Genomic DNA, 12,917 nt, shown 5'->3' on the forward strand with positions numbered 1-12,917 from the left:
GGAGGGATCACATGTGCACGTGTAACACTAGACGTTGAAACAATTGTTTAGTCACCGAAAAGTACAGAGGAAAGAGAGACGGGGAGATTGTATTCATCTTTTTTGCACTTTTGTTTGCTAGCTAATTTTGACATCAGCAGAAACGCAACAGCGATTATGCATAATACGATTATGCATAATACGCGTGCAATATCTTATTGTGCTTGTGATTATGTATTATGCTTATGTATGAATATGCTGAATAACCAAAACACGTAGTCATATGAGCCAATTTATTACATGTTTACAGTTCACAGTAAAGAAAATCTTGGATTGTGTTGTTTGATAAAAGATTCCAATGGTTGAGATTGTTTGTTGGCGTGAGGGAGTTCAGCTGAAGTTGTAGAGGAGGAACCCATGTACCGCTGCTGCTGCTCACTGCTGTCCCTCTTCCCTGCAGTCATGATGATCTTAACCATAATGGGATGAGCCATATCCACCGTAGCCGTGACGATAATGCCCGCTTCTATGATATCCACCATGTCGACGGAAATACCCAGGGTCAGCGAGGGCCCAGGGCTCGGGCATGGCACTGGCTGATGCCATTAGGACACACAGAGCCACCGCCACCACCAGCAGCACAGACGACTGTAGGGGTTATAAGAGGATACGTTGGATCAGTCAACAAAGTTAGAGAAAGATTAAGTGAGGAAACATACTACTTTTAGTAAGATTACATAATTATAATCTATTGCAACTGCTGTAGGCAACTGTATTCGACATCACTGTCGTAGTTGTTGTATTAGTCTCATTTTCATGGTTTTTGTTATCACAATCTTATGTTCTTTCATGACTGTTCCTTTTATCATTCTTATATATATATATATATATATATATATATATATATATATATATATATATATATATATATATATATATATATATATATATATATATATATGTATATATATATATATATATATATATATATATATATATATATATATATATATATATATATATATATATATATATATATATATATATATGTGGTAGAGTAGTAGAGGATGTGTGGATCAGGTGTTTGCTTTGAAGAATGTATGTGAGAAATACTTAGAAAAACAAATGGATTTGTGTGTAGCATTTATGGATCTGGAGAAGGCATATGATAGAGTTGATAGAGATGCTCTGTGGAAGGTATTAAGAATATATGATGTGGTTAAGTGTATATGTATATATATATATATATATATATATATATATATATATATATATATATATATATATATATATATATATATATATATATATATATTCCTATGAGTCTACACCTTACTGCCTTTACCGCCAGAGCGTGGTAGCGTCAGGAACAACGGTCTCAAGTGTACTCATTGATTCTTGAGCTGTCATTCATTGTGTATTATAAAACCAGCGCCTTCCTAGCCTCACAGACTACTTGGTTTACCTCAACTATTCCGAATGCCCTGGTTTAGCCTTCTGACCGCGCGTCATCCCCCAGATACCACAGTTGCCAAATTCATTCTATTCAGTGCCCCATGCACATCTTTCGCTTTCCCGAATATTCAGGGTCCCATACCTCACAGCCCCCTTCTTCTTCCTTCCTTCCACCGCCTTCTCGGTGTCCCCTTTCCGCTTACTCATTTCAGTTCTAACATTGATTCTCGTGGTTAGTCTTCCTTTTTCAGTCATCCTAAATATTCAAGTCATTTCAATACACCCAGAGCAGCCCTCACCATCAGACTACACTTAGACTCCCTCACCTTTCTCTTATACTGTCATTCCGGACAGGATCAACCCGCCTAACGTCAGGAAGATCCTTCCCACTTCTTCCTTTTATTTGCTTTCGAGGCCATTTTCAGTTTTACAAAAAATCATTCAGTTTGTTCGCATTTATGTTCCTCGGTACTTACTGTGTAAACAGGAAAAACTCTCGATATCAGTAAGTATTAAAAACACGAAAATGTGTCCATAAATGAGGAAATGAAATATTGAACAGAAATAGAGAAACATATGAGCAGTATCATCATAGTTACCAGCCAGCTAGGGTCGCAATCAGTTCCCCGTTTGTATATGATACATGAGAAATTCTATATTCCTTTCTGTGCTTAAGAAGTTGAATAAAGTGTAGCAATAGTGCTTGTACATATGAAATGATATATATTCATTGGTACATATAAGTTAAATGAAACTGAATATCGGGAGGTTGTGTCAGAGTCACAAGAACAGGTCAAGAGTATAAGACATTCATAATTGTCTTGATCAGTTGAATATCTGTGACATAATACTCACGAGCTTCATGTTGCTGAAGAAGTTGCTGAAGAGCAATGGAGCGTTGAAGGTTCTCCTGTACAGTGAAGAGGAGCAGCTCCTTATATACCTAAGACCAGGTATTGTTACAGCCGTCGACAAGAAACAGGTAAATCCCGAACAACTGGTCTGACAACTTTTTACTGGTAGATGGTCCACTAAGAGTACAAAATTTCTTTCCTTTATACAAGCATTTCCAGGGTCACGTGTTTTGTTATATCAGGAAAAACATAGCAGTACGACAGCCAGCAACCAGGGTCACGTAAGTATCGGGTTCATTCTTTTTTTCCCTCTTGTTACTGACCACACCCGTAGAGTACTGATTTCAAGGTTAATGCTACTGATATTTTAAGGTAAAGTTTTTGCCTCTGCATATATATATATATATATATATATATATATATATATATATATATATATATATATATATATATATATATATATATATATATATATATATATGTATATGTGTGTGTGTGTATGTGTGTGTGTGTGTGTGTGTGTGTGTGACTAAACGTCAACATGAAGCTATATTGCTGAAAATAAGTAAAGAAACAAGATGTAATTTTCTAGTTATATTAGAGGTAAAAGTTGTTCCCCAGTCAATTAACCATAATATCTTAAGAAAATTAGCGACTACATTTAATAGAATAAAGCTATGATAAGTGTCGTAAATTCCTTTTTATTCGCGTTACCCCGGATGATGCAACTCGTTTTCCAACTCCGCTCCCATTGCTAGCAGATGATAGCATTTTGCAGATTATTTACATTTGCCATCAAGATTTACCAACACATTTAAATGGAAAGTACATTAGAAACATTATCATTTGTGGAAGAATGCATCAAGTCCCTCCATGTTCAACTTGGATATCTTTACGCCAAGACTTATCAAGATCTCAAGTATTATATAACAGTTGTCATCTGTCCGGTCATGGTAGTAACATTTTCCATCACATGAATTCTAGGATTATTTATCTCTTTTCTCCTTACTTCTTTATGTCTTTGCTCCTCTTTCATGTACTTAAGACCTGACCGCTATGAGAACTTTATTCCTGACTGAAGCCTTCAACATAAGGAAAGGTACTGACGAAGAGATTGTAAGGTTTTCAGTCTAAAATTCGACATCTAGAATTCATGTCACTCGGAATTCTCATACTGACAATGTATGATGGTCATTCATTCATCAAAGAATTTGGATAAGCCAGCCAATGGTCATCTCAACTCCATCCTATAAAGACAAAATACATATCCCTTTTTGTGGCTGAGTTTGAGAATAGAAATAAAAGTTCAAGTAAAATGGAAACTGAGAAACAAATCGTGCTTCCTGGACGCGACGTGATCTCCAAATGAAGTGGCTGAAAAAAAAAATCTACTTCAACAAAAGCAGAAATGGTGTACTCATATACAAAGTTTGATATAAAACTTACATACAGCACTAGATATTATGAATGAAGCTGGCTGATAATTTGCCTGATACAACTATACAACTAACAATGGAGAAAAATCATTAAGTCATGAGCATTAAGAATAAGATATATAAGATAGGCACATCATTGTTTGATGACAAACTGATGTTCACTTAAAGAAAATTTTCCATTAAGACAGTGAATAGATCTTGTTATCCAGTCAACATATAAGCGTCATCTGGTGGCATGAAGGAGTCCCTGACAGAGGTGCTCAGTTACTACCTAAAGATGCCGGTCTGAAGTCACTCGATGATAATATACGTATACGTCAGTGATCGTGCCTTCTATTTGCCTCCTTGCTTTTGCTGAGTGGACCATTGGTCCGCTTGGAAGCTCAGGATTACGATGTTACTCTCCAAGTGCTTACTGAGCCGTCTTGGTAATACGCTATGCTGATATGCGGCAAAGTAGTACCAGTGACCCTCTTATCTCATGTTGTTTCATTGAAGATCGTAAAAGGTTCTTGAGATACGTTCCAGATCATCGATCCTGCGGGACTGTTGAGGAGGAAATGCCTTGTAGAGAGGGTTGTCGTCCATTTGTTGATGATCAGTCTTCTTATATCTGCAATACTTCATGAACTTCAGCTACTTTTGAGGAGAATGTTATTAGTATCCGCATGGGACTGCATATGATTGGTGCCCAACCATCTTAAGCTTGAATCTTCAAGACATAAAATTCTACTTATTAAATTCACCATCCTTGTAGCTGTTGTTGATGTTAGATTGTTTGAGACAGTAAGACGTGTTGTTGAAAATATTCCAAGTCGATGACGTTCAATAAGTCTGATAACACGAAAATCTTTCGCAGCCAGTTTGTGGCGCTCACCACTGACAACGAGCTAACGGAAAAATTCATTGCCTTCGCATGAAAAAAGCAAAAAAACTCACTAACCTTGGTTAATCTTACCACTGCAACACAATGACCTTAGTGGTACATATGTAGCGTCACACGAACGTCCCTTCATCAAGAACTGGCGACTTCATCCCCTTTAGATTTCCCTACGCTGAAATATACCTCGCTAAACAAAGAAGCATGAGTATTGGCTTCATAAAAACCCGGTTTGAAAAGAAGTTACATCTCTTCTTTAAATACTTATATCTATAAACTGCAAATGAATAGATATGAATATGAATTTAAAGTAATCACAATTGAGCACGTGATCAAGGATATTCCTGAGTCCACTAGGAAATGAAACACGATAAGTTCCCCAGTGCACTTTCGTGTAATAATTACATCATCAGGAGAGATGCAAGAAAGAAATATAACGGTCAGTTCTATACAACGAAGAGACGTAGCTAGGACGCCATTTGGTAAACAAGTGACCATCCGAATATGTGTTCAAGTCTGGCAACAAGCGTATCATAAACTTATTAAGTAGACAAGAAGGGGAACTTTTTTCCAAATTTTATCAACAATAAAGTTTTTGTATAGACCTTCACTAATATTAATGTTACCATTCTTTGTGCATCTAATAATAGAAGATTCAATGATATTCCTCGTGGTACAGGAGTTAGAGTTAGTGACTGAGATGGCATTACTCCAGTCAATACAATGACCATATTTTTTAACATTATCAAACAAGGCATTTGATTCTTGTCCTGGTCTTATACTATATCTATGTTGCTTAAGTCTAACTGGAAGATCCTTACCCAACATTAAACTTATGACAATTTCTACATGGCACTCTATATATGCATCCTGTAGAACTTTCTGATGAGTTCCTGATTAAGATATTCTTTTTAGTGTTGTTCCTGAAGGCAACATATACATTAAAGGATTTAAGCAACATGGAAAGTAAAGTAAAATCATTATTAAAAGGGAGAACTAAAAGGTTCTTGATGTCAAGGGGAGGTTTAGGTTCAACTCTATGAAATGATTTCTTTGCCAACTTCAGGGATTTATCAGTGAAAGAGCTTGGATACTTTAACTTGGATCCAATGAAATATATCTTCTCAAACTCTTCATTCATAAACTCTGGACTGCAAATACGTAATGCACTAAGGAACGTAGACTGGAATGATGATAATTTAACTCTGTCATGTTGAGCTGAGTGATAAAGGATGTATGAGCATATATTATTTCTTTTATTATCATTATTATTATAATTTGTCGCTGTCTCCTGCGTTAGCGAGGTAGCGCAAGGAAACAGACGAAAGAATGACCCAACCCACCCACATACACATACACGTCCACACACGCACATATACATACCTATACGTTTCAGCGTATACATATATATACATACACAGACATATACATATATACACATGTACATAATTCATAAATGCTGCCTTTATTCATTTCCGTTGCCACCCCGCCACACATGAAATGACAACCCCCTCCCCCCACATGCGCGCGAAGTAGCGCTAGAAAAAGACAACAAAGGCCACATTCGTTCATACTCAGTCTCTAGCTGTCATGTACAATGCACCGAAACCACAGCTCCCTTTCCACATCCACGCCACACAAAACTTTCCATGGTTTACCCCAGATGCTTTACATGCCCTGGTTCAATCCAATGACAGCAAGTCGACCCCGGTATACCACATCGATCCAATTCACTCTATTAAGAGAGATGGCCAGAGAGCGTTATTGGATTACGTGTTAATTGACAGGCGCGCGAAAGAGACTTTTGGATGTTAATGTGCTGAGAGGTGCAACTGGAGGGATGTCTGATCATTATCTTGTGAAGGCTAAGGTGAAGATTTGTATGGGTTTTCAGAAAAGAAGAGTGAATGTTGAGGTGAAGAGGGTGGTGAGAGTAAGTGAGCTTGGGAAGGAGACTTGTGTGAGGAAGTACCAGGAGAGACTGAGTACAGAATGGAAAAAGGTGAGAACAATGGAAGTAAGGGGAGTGGGGGAGGAATGGGATGTATTTAGGGAATCAGTGATGGATTGCGCAAAAGATGCTTGTGGCATGAGAAGAGTGGGAGGAGGGTTGATTAGAAAGGGTAGTGAGTGGTGGGATGAAGAAGTAAGATTATTAGTGAAAGAGAAGAGAGGGGCATTTGGACGATTTTTGCAGGGAAAAAATGCAATTGAGCGGGAGATGTATAAAAGAAAGAGACAGGAGGTCAAGAGAAAGGTGCAAGAGGTGAAAAAGAGGGCAAATGAGAGTTGGGATGAGAGAGTATCATTGAATTTTAGGGAGAATAAAAAGATGTTCTGGAAGGAGGTAAATAAAGTGCGTAAGACAAGGGAGAAAATGGGAACTTCAGTGAAGGGCGCAAATGGGGAGGTGAAAACAAGTAGTGGTGATGTGAGAAGGAGATGGAGTGAGTATTCTGGAGGTTTGTTGAATGTGTTTGATGATAGAGTGGCAGATATAGGGTGTTTTGGTCGAGGTGGTGTGCAAAGTGAGAGGGTTAGGGAAAATGATTTGGTAAACAGAGAAGAGGTAGTAAAAAGCTTCGCGGAAGATGAAAGCCGGCAAGGCAGCAGGTTTGGATGGTATTGCAGTGGAATTTATTAAAAAAGGGGGTGACTGTATTATTGACTGGTCGGTAAGGTTATTAAATGTATGTATGACTCATGGTGAGGTGCCTGAGGATTGGCGGAATGCGTGCACAGTGCCATTGTACAAAGGCAAAGGGGACAAGAGTGAGTGCTCAAATTACAGAGGTATAAGTTTGTTGAGTATTCCTGGTAAATTATATGGGAGGGTATTGATTGAGAGGGTGAAGGCATGTACAGAGCATCAGATTGGGGAAGAGCAGTGTGGTTTCAGAAGTGGTAGAGGATGTGTGGATCAGGTGTTTGCTTTGAAGAATGTATGTGAGAAATACTTAGAAAAGCAAATGGATTTGTATGTAGCATTTATGGATCTGGAGAAGGCATATGATAGAGTTGATAGAGATGCTCTGTGAAAGGTATTCAGAATATATGGTGTGGGAGGCAAGTTGTTAGAAGCAGTGAAAAGTTTTTATCGAGGATGTAAGGCATGTGTACGTGTAGGAAGAGAGGAAAGTGATTGGTTCTCAGTGAATGTAGGTTTGCGGCAGGGGTGTGTGATGTCTCCATAGTTGTTTAATTTGTTTATGGATGGGGTTGTTAAGGAGGTGAATGCAGGAATTTTGGAAAGAGGGGCAAGTATGAAGTCTGTTGTGGATGAGAGAGCTTGGGAAGTGAGTCAGTTGTTGTTCGCTGATGATACAGGTCTGGTGGCTGATTCATGTGAGAAACTGCAGAAGCTGGTGACTGAGTTTGGTAAAGTGTGTGAAAGAAGAAAGTTAAGAGTAAATGTGAATAAGAGCAAGGTTATTAGGTACAGTAGGGTTGAGGGTCAAGTCAACTGGGAGGTAAGTTTGAATGGAGAAAAACTGGAGGAAGTAAAGTGTTTTAGATATCTGGGAGTGGATCTGGCAGCGGATGGAACCATGGAAGCGGAAGTGGATCATAGGGTGGGGGAGGGGGCGAAAATCCTGGGAGCCTTGAAGAATGTGTGGAAGTCGAGAACATTATCTCGGAAAGCAAAAATGGGTATGTTTGAAGGAATAGTGGTTCCAACAATGTTGTATGGTTGCGAGACGTGGGTTATGGATAGAGTTGTGCGCAGGAGGATGGATGTGCTGGAAATGAGATGTTTGAGGACAATGTGTGGTGTGAGGTGGTTCGATCGAGTAAGTAACGTAAGGGTGAGAGAGATGTGTGGAAATAAAAAGAGCATGGTTGAGAGAGCAGAAGAGGGTGTTTTGAAATAGTTTGGGCACATGGAGAGAATGAGTGAGGAAAGATTGACCAAGAGGATATATGTGTCGGAGGTGGAGGGAACGAGGAGAAGTGGGAGACCAAATTGGAGGTGGAAAGATGGAGTGGAAAAGATTTTGTGTGATCGGGGACTGAACATGCAGGAGGGTGAAAGGAGGGCAAGGAATAGAGTGAATTGGATCGATGTGGTATACCGGGGTTGACGTGCTGTCAGTGGATTGAATCAGGGCATGTGAAGCGTCTGGGGTAAACCATGGAAAGCTGTGTAGGTATGTATATTTGCGTGTGTGGACGTATGTATATACATGTGTATGGGGGTGGGTTGGGCCATTTCTTTCGTCTGTTTCCTTACGCTACCTCGCAAACACGGGAGACAGCGACAAAGCAAAAAAAAAGAAAAAAAAAAAATCATATATATATATATATATATATATATATATATATATATATATATATATATATATATATATATATATATATATATTCTCCATCATTTCATTTTAGTCCTAATTACTCCCACACCACTTTCCAGAGGTTCATGCAACTCAAGACTGCGATGTAATCCAAATTTCTCAGTACTGTTTTTGCTTCGACGAAGTGCAGGCATGTGATGGCTTATGACCGATTGTTTTTATGTAAATCACCTGCTGTTATCTGCAGTTATGCAATACCAATAGATTCGCATGAGATTGCAATCAGGTTTAACAAGATCATTCAAGATTGAAGCAGTGTGCGTACTGCATGTTCATAATTGTTCTTACCAGTCATTTGGATCGACTCTGTTCAACTTCATCAAAAGTTTTCAAACATTCATATTGTTTACTTAGTACATTATGTAAAATAAGAGGAGGGAGTAACTGAATGCCGTATAGAAAGACTTACTTGTAAATTATAAATCACATTTGTTCCTCACACTTGCCTAATATTAGTAACGCAAACGGTTCCATCAAATGCTCTTTAGATCTATATCTTATCATCTTGCATATTGAGCAGATATCTCATCAAAAGAAGCTTACAGCCCATCTTTCTGTGGTTACTGGGACCAGGAGATCCATGAACCTTCCCAGTCTTGGGAGAAAAGAGAGATATAGAATATACATTGAGCCAGTTGTCATCCTACCGGGTTAACAAACCCATCATCACGTCATAGTGAAACCTGTTCGTTCAACAGACCCTAAACAGCCAAGTCACCCTCTACATGTACTTATGATATTCTCACGAACGTATTGCTTTCCGTTGTTTTCATCTTTGGTGTTATTCAGGAAATATCTAAGTGTAGGCAGTGCCAAGCGGCTGCTGTCAGATGGAGCAGATCATGGGGTCGCGGGAACAGCAGGAGTGTGCGAGAGACGCCCGCAGGTAAGGGAGACGCCCCAGGGTTACAGGTACAGGAGACGCTCTAAGGCCGCTGGTTCGAGAGACACCTCAGGGTCACAGGTAGAGGGGGCGCCCCCTGGGGCCAGAGGTAAGGAAGTTCACCATTCCATCACCGTCATGCCTAAGGTATAACCTTCACCACCAAGCTGCAAGGTCAACGAGAATACAACACCGTCACTCAGAAACGTCATGTGCTTTATTACATCAAAACGTTTGACTCTTCTAAGACTGTTCCAACATGATCGAATAGTTTTCTAATCTGACTAAATATAAGTAGTTTTTCATCACAATGATAACGGCTTTGATCCTCCGGAAGAACAGTATTGCTTACATATGTTTCTGTTGAGTTTTCTCTCAGAAACTGTAATACGAGTATATAGTGTCTCTTCCAGTGAGACAAATTCCCCGACCCTGGCAAGAAGGGTGTGCCTGGTCCTCCACTTAAGGAACAACCCTGCAGGGCAGCTACATTCCCAAAAAGTGGTCTGTCAAGTGTGTTGCTCAACCATTGTGAGAGCTGATTCAACAAGCTGTGTACACATATTGTGACCAATTATACCAGACGTGCAGAGGGCAAGAAAGGGTATGTCCTGCACTTTACTGCCGTTTACTGAAAAGGCAAGATATACATAAGTATACTTATGTAAGTAGGAGAGATGGCCAGAGAGCGTTATTGGATTACGTGTTAATTGACAGGCGCGCGAAAGAGAGACTTTTGGATGTTAATGTGCTGTGAGGTGCAACTGGAGGGATGTCTGATCATTATCTTGTGGAGGCTAAGGTGAAGATTTGTATGGGTTTTCAGAAAAGAAGAGTGAATGTTGGGGTGAAGAGGGTGGTGAGAGTAAGTGAGCTTGGGAAGGAGACTTGTGTGAGGAAGTACCAGGAGAGACTGAGTACAGAATGGAAAAAGGTGAGAACAATGGAAGTAAGGGGAGTGGGGGAGGAATGGGATGTATTTAGGGAATCAGTGATGGATTGCGCAAAAGATGCTTGTGGCATGAGAAGAGTGGGAGGTGGGTTGATTAGAAAGGGTAGTGAGTGGTGGGATGAAGAAGTAAGAGTATTAGTGAAAGAGAAGAGAGAGGCATTTGGACGATTTTTGCAGGGACAAAATGCAATTGAGTGGGAGATGTATAAAAGAAAGAGACAGGAGGTCAAGAGAAAGGTGCAAGAGGTGAAAAAAAGGGCAAATGAGAGTTGGGGTGAGAGAGTATCATTAAATTTTAGGGAGAATAAAAAGATGTTCTGGAAGGAGGTATATAAAGTGCGTAAGACAAGGGAGCAAATGGGAACTTCAGTGAAGGGCGCAAATGGGGAGGTGATAACAAGTAGTGGTGATGTGAGAAGGAGATGGAGTGAGTATTTTGAAGGTTTGTTGAATGTGTTTGATGATAGAGTGGCAGATATAGGGTGTTTTGGTCGAGGTGGTGTGCAAAGTGAGAGGGTTAGGGAAAATGATTGGGTAAACAGAGAAGAGGTAGTAAAAGCTTTGCGGAAGATGAAAGCCGGCAAGGCAGCAGGTTTGGATGGTATTGCAGTGGAATTTATTAAAAATGGGAGTGACTGTATTGTTGACTGGTTGGTAAGGTTATTTAATGTATGTATGACTCATGGTGAGGTGCCTGAGGATTGGCGGAATGCGTGCATAGTGCCATTGTACAAAGGCAAAGGGGATAAGAGTGAGTGCTCAAATTACAGAGGTATAAGTTTGTTGAGTATTCCTGGTAAATTATACGGGAGGGTATTGATTGAGAGGGTGAAGGCATGTACAGAGCATCAGATTGGGGAAGAGCAGTGTGGTTTCAGAAGTGGTAGAGGATGTGTGGATCAGGTGTTTGCTTTGAAGAATGTATGTGAGAAATACTTAGAAAAGCAAATGGATTTGTATGTAGCATTTATGGATCTCGAGAAGGCATATGATAGAGTTGATAGAGATGCACTGTGGAAGGTATTAAGAATATATGGTGTGGGAGGCAAGTTGTTAGAAGCAGTGAAAAGTTTTTATCGAGGATGTAAGGCATGTGTATGTGTAGGAAGAGAGGAAAGTGATTGGTTCTCAGTGAATGTAGGTTTGCGGCAGGGGTGTGTGATGTCTCCATGGTTGTTTAATTTGTTTATGGATGGGGTTGTTAGGGAGGTGAATGCAAGAGTTTTGGAAAGAGGGGCAAGTATGAAGTCTGTTGGGGATGAGAGAGCTTGGGAAGTGAGTCAGTTGTTGTTCGCTGATGATACAGCGCTGGTGGCTGATTCATGTGAGAAACTGCAGAAGCTGGTGACTGAGTTTGGTAAAGTGTGTGAAAGAAGAAAGTTAAGAGTAAATGTAAATAAGAGCAAGGTTATTAGGTACAGTAGGGTTGAGGGTCAAGTCAATTGGTAGGTGAGTTTGAATGGAGAAAAACTGGAGGAAGTGAAGTGTTTTAGATATCTGGGAGTGGATCTGGCAGCGGATGGAACCATGGAAGCGGAAGTGGATCATAGGGTGGGGGAGGGGGCGAAAATTCTGGGAGCCTTGAAGAATGTGTGGAAGTCGAGAACATTATCTCGGAAAGCAAAAATGGGTATGTTTGAAGGAATAGTGGTTCCAACAATGTTGTATGGTTGCGAGGCGTGGGCTATGGATAGAGTTGTGCGCAGGAGGATGGATGTGCTGGAAATGAGATGTTTGAGGACTATGTGTGGTGTGAGGTGGTTTGATCGAGTAAGTAACGTAAGGGTAAGAGAGATGTGTGGAAATAAAAAAAGCGTGGTTGAGAGAGCAGAAGAGGGTGTTTTGAAATGGTTTGGGCACATGGAGAGAATGAGTGAGGAAAGATTGACCAAGAGGATATATATGTCGGAGGTGGAGGGAACGAGGAGAAGAGGGAGACCAAATTGGAGGTGGAAAGATGGAGTGAAAAAGATTTTGTGTGATCGGGGCCTGAACATGCAGGAGGGTGAAAGGAGGGCAAGGAATAGAGCGAATTGGAGCGATGTGGTATACCGGGGTTGACGTGCTGTCAGTGGATTGAATCAAGGCATGTGAAGCGTCTGGGGTAAACCATGGAAAGCTGTGTA

At 40.1% G+C, this 12,917-nt stretch overlaps 1 long non-coding RNA gene across 1 annotated transcript; it reads right to left on the reverse strand.

Moving 5' to 3' along the window:
• Window positions 1-258: 258 nt before the first annotated feature.
• On the reverse strand, window positions 259-2,501 carry LOC139760217 (uncharacterized). The gene is made up of 2 exons (XR_011715277.1): window positions 2,290-2,501; window positions 259-627 (listed from the first exon to the last, which is right to left on the reverse strand). It is a non-coding gene; the product is annotated as an uncharacterized lncRNA (long non-coding RNA).
• Between the last annotated feature and the right edge of the window lie 10,416 nt (window positions 2,502-12,917).

The sequence above is a fragment of the Panulirus ornatus genome, chromosome 35 (genome assembly GCF_036320965.1).
Source record: "Panulirus ornatus isolate Po-2019 chromosome 35, ASM3632096v1, whole genome shotgun sequence".
NCBI lineage: Eukaryota > Metazoa > Arthropoda > Malacostraca > Decapoda > Palinuridae > Panulirus > Panulirus ornatus.